The sequence below is a fragment of the Saccostrea cucullata genome, unplaced genomic scaffold, assembly GCF_032062105.1.
Source record: "Saccostrea cucullata isolate Sc308-1 unplaced genomic scaffold, CSIRO_AGI_Scuc_v1 ctg183, whole genome shotgun sequence".
NCBI classification, from domain to species: domain Eukaryota; kingdom Metazoa; phylum Mollusca; class Bivalvia; order Ostreida; family Ostreidae; genus Saccostrea; species Saccostrea cuccullata.
Genome location: NW_026929981.1, coordinates 396264 through 405536, shown reverse-complemented (window position 1 = coordinate 405536; position 9273 = coordinate 396264).

The window sequence follows — 9273 nt, the reverse complement described above, 5'->3', positions numbered from 1 at the left end:
TTGCTTGACGCACTTTGTTTTCATTTATTTTATGTAGCTATAATTATTATCATACAATTCTTGGATAATTGAACAAAAAACTTTCCGTGATAATTTTTCCAAAAAGTGTTTTCATTGGAAACATCGGGTTCAAGAGATGATTTTTCATAAAAGCCAGAAGTCAATAATTTTAAGAGATACGTTGACTTCGGGGTTGAAATTACGCAGTAATTTTGATACACTGGATATTCCTTATCCAGCCCATAAAATAATGCATGTGCCCAAATATCAGAGAAGTCAGATTTATTTTCTCGTATCTGTGCAATGGCTGGAAAATTAAAAAGAAAATTGTCAAGAACAAAGGGCTCGATAACACATTAGGAGCGCTTTGGAAATCAATGTCGGGGCTTCATTAAAATGATATGACGGAGTTTTAGATAAACCAATAGACATTTTTTTCTTTCCAATTCCAATTTTGAAAAGAATAAATCAAACTGCTGTTTATCTGCCAAATTTTAAATATTAGTCCAGTATCAATTTCCTCGAAACCTTTAGTTCTGGTGTGTTAATTATCCGTTATATGCTCAAAAGAAAAACATCAATATTAATTAAAACTGAACAAATATGGCTGTGTAAATTGGTTTATTAAATCTTGGTCGTAAATATCCGGAATAGACACCCCTTTTCATTTAATTCTTTGCATAAAAATATAACAAACAAGAGTTTATTTGATCAGGATTTTCCACTATATAGCATACACAAATATGCTTTTTCGTGTTTTTATATTGCCCTAAAGGCTAATTTACAGTAAGAAAAAAATTACAAGCCAGAATTTTATGGTTGCAAATATGTGTATGTCTAGGATATTAACTTAATTATCGATGACAAGAAATCTATATTGTATTAGCATAAAAACAGTGCGTTGTATATGCATATTGGAAAATTGAAAAAAAAAAACGTGTCGGGGAAACAGCTTATTTTTTAAGTGCCTAGGCATGTAAAATTGGTCGTGCATAGTAGAAAACGATTCTTGCTGCATTTCATCCCGAGACATCTTTAAAATGTACTTCACTACACTATATAAAGACCATTCTTACAACGGGATTAATTTTTCATTGAGCAGTGTTATTAAATTATACATATATGCCCCCAAAAATTGACAGACTATCAAAAACAGGCAGAGATAATCCACTGAAATACCCTCGCTGCGTCTTTCATGCCCAAATTTCTCGGGGCTTGACACCATGGGAGATGCAAACTGATGAAAACTATAGAACCTGTGAAACTACAGGCAAGGAACGATAGAACATCGTTATCTTATATTAATACTTTTTCCCACCATTGAAACAAACCCTCCCTTTATTCCCCTCTGAGATTTCAAAAATGATGTTGCATTTGAAGGCTGGTTTGTTTTGGGACAAACTACCATCTTTCATACAGAAAATAACAGATAAAAAATGACCCTAAGCTTTGTATATATACCAATCATTCATTGTGAGTATATGAACAACGAAAATGCAGTTCGTTGCCTTCCCTTGTTATTAAATCTGTGTGAAACACCTTTATACATTTACATTCTCATAATCCCATTTGTAATAAAGACATTAAAAGTTATTGAAGACTCCAGTATACGAGGGCTTTGTCAATAAATCGAAGACTTTCTTGAAAACAATCAATTGCAACCATATTTTTTTGTTTTCAAAAATCATTTCAGAAATTCTGAGTACATTCAAATAAAATGGATTATATCTGCCACTCATAAACATTTTCCCTAAAGATTATATTTTCGCGTGAGCTAGGTTATTTTCTCCAACATGAAACTAATTTCTAAACTTATCTACCAACCTGAAATACAAAGTTAACGTATGACAAAAGTTTTGATCTTTTGTCCTTGACCATTGAGTTTGACTTTTAATTGGTTGGAACTCAAGGACTTTCATATCTCATTCACTTTTGTGTTTATCACAAGACCTTCCCATCATTATTTTACCTTGACGTTTGATCTACTTTTGATAACCTTTCGTTGGTCACTAATTATACCCCCGCTCAGAAGGAGAGGGGGGTATAGTACGTGTTTTACTTTTGTGTGTCTGTCTTTCTTTCCGTCTGTCTGTCTAGCCGTCTGTGTGTCCGTGTGTCTGTCCGTAACACATTTTCGTCGCAGTTTTCTCAGCAACTACTCATCGTAGAAGCTTGAAATTTTAACACAATTTTCTCTGAGGCATGCCATACGGTGGGATACATTTTTGGTCAAATCTGATGTCAACTTCCTGTTTGTCTGTGCGATTGTCCGTTTCATGCATAACAAATTTTCGTCAGTTTTCTCAGCAACTACTCATCGCAGATGCTTGAAATTTTAACACAATCTTCTCTGAGGCATGCCATACGGTGGGATACATTTTTGGTCAAATCTGATGTCAACTTCCTGTTTGTCTGTGCGTCTGTCCGTTTCATACATAACAAATTTTTGTCACAGTTTTCTCAGCAACTACTCATCGTAGAAGCTTGAAATTTTAACACAATCTTCTCTGAGGCATGCCATACGGTGGGATACATTTTTGGTCAAATCTGATGCCAACTTCCTGTTTGTCTGTGCGATTGTCCGTTTCATGCATAACAAATTTTCGTCACAGTTTTCTCAGCAACTACTCATCGTAGAAGCCTTGAAATTTTAACACAATCTTCTCTGAGGCATGCCATACGGTGGGATACATTTTTGGTCAAATCTGATGTCAACTTCCTGTTTGTCTGTGCGATTGTCCGTTTCATGCATAACAAATTTTTGTCACAGTTTTCTCAGCAACTACTCATCGTAGAAGCTTGAAATTTTAACACAATCTTCTCTGAGGCATGCCATACGGTGGGATACATTTTTGGTCAAATCTGATGCCAATTTCCTGTTTGTCTGTGCGATTGTCCGTTTCATGCATAACAAATTTTCGTCACAGTTTTCTCAGCAACTACTCATCGTAGAAGCTTGAAATTTTAACACAATCTTCTCTAAGGCATGCCATACGGTGGGATACATTTTTAGTCAAATCTGATGTCAACTTCCTGTTTGTCTGTGCGTCTGTTTCATACATAACAAATTTTTGTCACAGTTTTAACTATTCATAGCAGATGCTTGAAATTTTAGTACACTCTTTCTTGAGGCGTGCCATTTGGTGGGATTAATTTTGATATGAATCTGATGTCAACTTCATATTTTTCTGTTCATCTAACTGTAATTGAACTTGTTTATATTAACATGATAGTGTTTATTTACATTAGAGCAGGGGTATTCCTAGTGAGCATTGGCTCAAAGATTTCTTGTTTTTTTTTAACTTTCGAACTTCTAAGGGTTGATTTGTATATCAGAGAATAAATCATCGCCATGAACTTCACTGTTTCACAGACACATCCTGGTTTAAATGTTTCAAAAAAAAAAATCAGATTCATGCGCGGATCTAGAGTGGGGACTCGGGGGGTCAGGACCCCCCCCCCCCCCTGGAATTTGCAAGGTTATCAAATTTATAAACTAAAGTAAGAAAAAAGTTACTTTGAACCCCCCTCCTCGGAAAACGCAGACCCCCCTGGTAAACGCAAATTTGGTATGAAAAGTCAAAGGTTTGAAGCATTAGAAGTCATTGACTATCCCCCCACACACACAAACACACACACACACGCACACGAAATAGGTTTTTAAAGTTTGGGCGAGTTTAGTTTTTTTTTTGCTTGTCAAGAAATTTCAAGGGTTGGATTTTTTTGGGGACTGGGGTGGACCCCTCCCTTGATGAAAAAAATTCTGGATCCACGCCTGCAAATTAATTTTGACTTATTTGGGAATTTTAAAGACTTTTACAGTTGATTTTTAGGTCACCTGAGTCGTCGTCCGTCGTCAATTAGTCGTGAACTATTGAAAATTTTCAGCTTCTTCTCTGGAACTGCTGAGCCAATTTCAACCAATTTTGGCATATAACATCTTTGGGTGAAGGGGAACAAAAATTGTGAAATTCATGGCTCCTGCTCCCTGGGGCGTGAGGGGTGGGACCAAAACCACTATAAATTAATGTAATCTTTAAAAATCTTCTTCTTTACTCCTGGACATCAAGCAGTCAAACTGTTGGCATGATTGTAATAAGCATTGAGCCTCTACCAAAATTGTGAAATTCATGGCCCCAGAATCAGGGGTTCGAATGCTAGGGTGGGGCTATTTAGATTATATAGTGAAAGTGCATTACGTGGTTGAAAATCTTCTTCTCTGCTCCTGGGTATTCCCCATTTTCAAAAGTGAGTTATCTCCCCTCAAAATCGGAACTCTTCTACACTAGCATAACTTCCGCGGACTACGCATTACGATAATCCAACAAAATAGTGATCAACTTACACGCTGCATTTAAAAATTTTAAAAGAAGGAAACGGTTTGCAATGTACTTTTAAATAATAAGCGATTTTGTAAAGGGTCTGTTAGCCCCCGCCCCCTTTTCTAGAAAGCTATACGAATTAGCCAGGCACGTTAAAAGTGAAGGGGGGGGGCAAAGAAATATTTTTTTTCTTACCTGGAAAAGTTGACAAGCAAAGAAAAGCCTTGCCCAAAGTCGAAAAAGCTACTTATTTCAGTACCAGTTCCCTGGCATACAATACTACATTTCCCTTATATAAATTTACCGTAGTATAAACTGTGTGTGTGTGTGGGGGGGGGGGATGGTGTTGGCAACCTGTCTTTCAATGAACATTTGCAATAGAAAAAGTAATGTTGGGAAAAAAGTGGGGGTTGGGCTAGGCCCCTTGCCCCCCCGTTGCCACGTGCCTGTTAGCTGGTAAACAACTTTATCAGAAACCATAGGCGCTTGGGGTATGGACCCCCCTTTTTCCATTTTTTTCTTTTTAAATCTGGGGTTGAGTCACCTTTTTCCTATTTTTCTATTCTAATATGCACTATATGTTATTAATAATGTAACTCTTTTGTCTCTACAAGCTGTTTTTAAATATGTCGTTTTCGACTGATACATATAAAGATATGTTTTCCGTTAATTAACGAGAAACACGCTAGGAAATTATTGAATCAATTTCGTGTTTCCGCTGTCAATTCTCTGATCTAAAACAAAATGTGTATTTTACTCGGGAATATACATGTACATATGCTTAGAATAGATCCTGCACTAAAACTTTGATTAAATGCAGCTCAGACTTTATACGACATATGTAACACGAATTAGGTCGATGCATCATGCTATTTTAATTAGTCTTTCTTCGTTACATGAGCACATGAAATTAAATTATTCATTTAGAATTCAATTCAAAGTTTTAATTCTATACAGTGAATCAATTATTTTACAAATAAAAACTTCTGGAAACACTGTTAATTCAAATGAAATATGCCTTTAATTGTCATCAAATGTGTTCTTGTAAGTAAAAGTTCTATGTTATGACATACAATCGAGCAAAAACGCAGTTTCTTGGTATCGGTCGCGGAAGACGGTCTACTTTTGTAGATGCAGCAATTTTAGAGGTAAAACTGTAGATGGACATGTCATCAGTCTCCAAAAAATTCCTAGAGATGCAGAGAAGAAAATATGGCTGCAGCAGGCTAGATTAATTCGTAAAAACTTTGTAACTAAAAATTCTTATATTTGTTCTGCACATTCTGTAAATAATGATGATCCGTCTGCAGAACATCCACTACCAAAAATTAGCTTTTGTTTTTTTTATATATATAAAAAAGGCCTATTCGAATATATATCAGCATTTTATCAGTAATTTGTTTCGTTTTTTTTTTTTGGTTAGAGGGGGGGGGCTCATACAGCGCCTTATTATACTACTATACAGACTAATACAAATCCAGAAAGAGACTATGAGTGGGCAATTAAAAAAAATACGAATCAGTCTAAGATTTATTTTTATTCACAAACACAATAACATTTTTCCATATGACAGAGGCATTACACTATAAACATGTTTACATCAAGAACGTCCGCGGAAGTGACTTTATTTATAGCGCATGCGTATTAAACACAGTAAAAGAGTTCCCTTCAGGGGGAGTAACTCACCTTTTGAAAATGGGGAATTAAACAAACTTAAAATATATAGTTATGAGTGATGAACAAGAGTGTCTCTGTCAAAATTGTGAATTTCATGGCCCCAGAGTCAGGGGTTCTGTGTGATGCTAAGGTGACCTAAAAGGCCCATGGGCCTCTTGTTTAAAGCAAATATACTAAAGCAAATATTAGTATCCGAATCGAAATATATACACACTGTATACTCCTGAAAAATTAGAATGAGAACCTATTGTTCGTTTTATGTTGACCTTTACCTACATACCTTTGAAAAAATAACACAAGTCCTTTGAACAGTTACCTGTAAATCTACGGCTTTAATATTTTTACATATACATGTGAACATGTATTTCTTATTTTAGATTTTCCCTTAAGTACCAACAATTTTGACCTTTGGGTGTGACCCACTTTTGAAAAACACACACCATTTTTGGCCATATTTTTGCACAGTTGGTGCTAGGGATTTCATTCTTCACAAGTGTATTTATTGTGACAAGACTGTGACCCTAAGAGTTGACCTACCTTTGAAAACATTAACCTTGGTCATCACTTGTAAATAGTTGGGTTAGAGCTTTCATATTTCACAGTAAGATTCTTTGTGATAACTTAAGTCTTTCTCTTGAGAACCAACAGTATTGACCTTTTATCCTTGATATTGTAGTTTGACCATATTTAAAAAATTCAAGTTTTGAACACTGTTGAATGGTAGGTGCTAAGGTTTTCATATACCAAGGACATTCCTTGATACAAGATCCAGTGGGCACCATAAATTTTGACCCATTTTCCTTGGAGATTGACCAGGGATGGGGTCGATTACTTTCAAAAGTAATCAATTAAATTACAATTACTTTGGATTTTAAAAGTAATCGATTACAGGCTGATTACAGCCATTCTTAAAAGTAATCAATTACATCTGATTACTTTTCCATCATGTAATCATGATTACGTGTGATTACTCTAGATTACATTAATCCCATTAATCCCCCCCCCAAAAAAAATGTTTAATGTTAAGGAATTTTTTTTTCATCATCATGCATTCACACATTTTAAAGGTAGAGTTCAAATACAGTTTGGATACATGTCTTTATATAGATGTTCAAAATAGTTCATCTGATCATCTTATTCCTATAATGTAAACATGTATTTGTAAATATCTGTGTTATTGTTGAGGAAAACAAAAATATTTTTAATTTGTCAATCAAATGAGACATATTATTATAGTTTAAGGAATTCAATAGAGAACTGTTTTATGTGTAATTGACCATTTTGATATGAGTGATGAACCTTTCAATTAAACTGCCAAGTGTTCAATGTTCTTACTAGAATTAACACTCTGACCGGACAAGCATAATTAGTTCTTTATTGTTCAAATAATTATCCTAGCTGACCCTTCTTATGTACACCTGTGTTTTATTGTTAATCAAATCACTTATTTTTAATAAATCAAACAAAGTTATGGTTTTAGAATACACATCAGAAAGATACATTAGAAAAAAATTATTTGTATATTCAAAGATTTACTGTGTTTACTAGGGGAAAAATTGCATTGCATACATGTTAACTGAAACAAAAAGAAAGTCAAATTTAAAATGATCCTGTAGAAATTTTCCTCAGCATATACTATATATATCTAGCCTCACAAGATGAATCGCTTAGATGCAAAAGTATTTTGAAATGACAACTGAATATAGCTAGGAACTGAGAGATTTTACTAATTGCCAGGATCAATGAAACTGATTAGAAGTATATCTGAAGGCAATAGAAGATAAAGCTATAGATATAGCCTATAATTTTTATCATAATTTTTGCTTATAAAAAAAATTGCACACTGAAAAATATTCACTGAATATCATTTAAAACCATCATTTTTTAAACTTCATTTTATTCATTGTAATCATAAAGTAATCAAAAAGTAATCATGATTACAAGACTTTTTTGAGAGTAATCGATTAAATTACGATTACTTGTAATCAGAAAAATGGATGATTACTGATTACTCCAGATTACTTGGCAAACTGTAATCTATTACAGCTGATTACGATTACTGATTATGATTACCCCATCCCTGAGATTGACCTACATTCGATAACTTTAACCTTGGTCATAACTTTTGAGGGGTTGCAGGTGCTAGAGATTTTATATTTTGCAGGTACTGTAAATCACTATTTATTCGCGAGAACTTTATTTTCGCGTAATTACGTGAGACAATATGCTCGCAAAAATTTCATTCTCGCAATTAATAGTATCCCTTAAGATTATATAGAGCAATGGCCGAAATTCGTGAAAATTTTGTCTCGCTAATAAAGAGTTAATGACTATCTCGCGAAAATAAGGTGTCGCGAAAATTAAGTGATGTACAGTAACAAAGCTTTGCCATGAGCTGTCTTATAGTTAAGTGCACCATTGATTCAAAAGCACAGAAATGTGACAGATTTAATGTGTTCTTGACTGCTCTCCCATGAAAATGCCTTAAATACTAGTAGACTTCATTTATGACAAATCTCAATCAAAGATGTATTGACTAGCACAAAAACAAGAGGCCCATGGGCCACATCGCTCACCTGAGAAGCTTTGACCATTCTGTTCTTTACCAGATTTCCCCCTTGTTATACATAATGCATCCCCACCCTAACCCACTGATCATAATGTAGACATTTTGAAATCTACACCACCCCATGATCCTTCCATGGGCACATATGTTTCAGCTTTTTTGGCCCAGTGGTTCCCGAGAAGAAGATTTTCAAAGATTTTTCCTATATATTTCTATGTAAAACTTCCCCGGGGGTCATGATTCCTACAATTTAGAATTTACACTACCCCAGAATGCTTCCACATAAGTTTCACTTTTTCTGGCCCAGTGGTTCTTGAGAAGTAGATTTTCAAAGATTTTTCCTATATTTTTCTATATAAAACTTTGATTCCCCATTGTGGCACTTCCCTTCCCCCGGGGGGTCATTATTTGAACAATTTAGAATCTACATTATACCAGGATGCTTCCACATAAGTTTCAGCTTTTCTGGCCCAGTGGTTCTTGAGAAGAAGATTTTCAAAGATTTTTCCTATATATTTCTATATAAAACTTTGATACCCCATTGTGGCCCCGCCCTTCCCCCCGGGGTCATGATTTGAACAATTTAGAATCTACACTACACCAGGATGCTTCCACATAAGTTTCAGCTTTTCTGGCCCAGTGGTTCTTGAGAAGAAGATTTTCAAAGAATTTTCCTATATATTTCTATATAAAACTTTGATTCCCCAT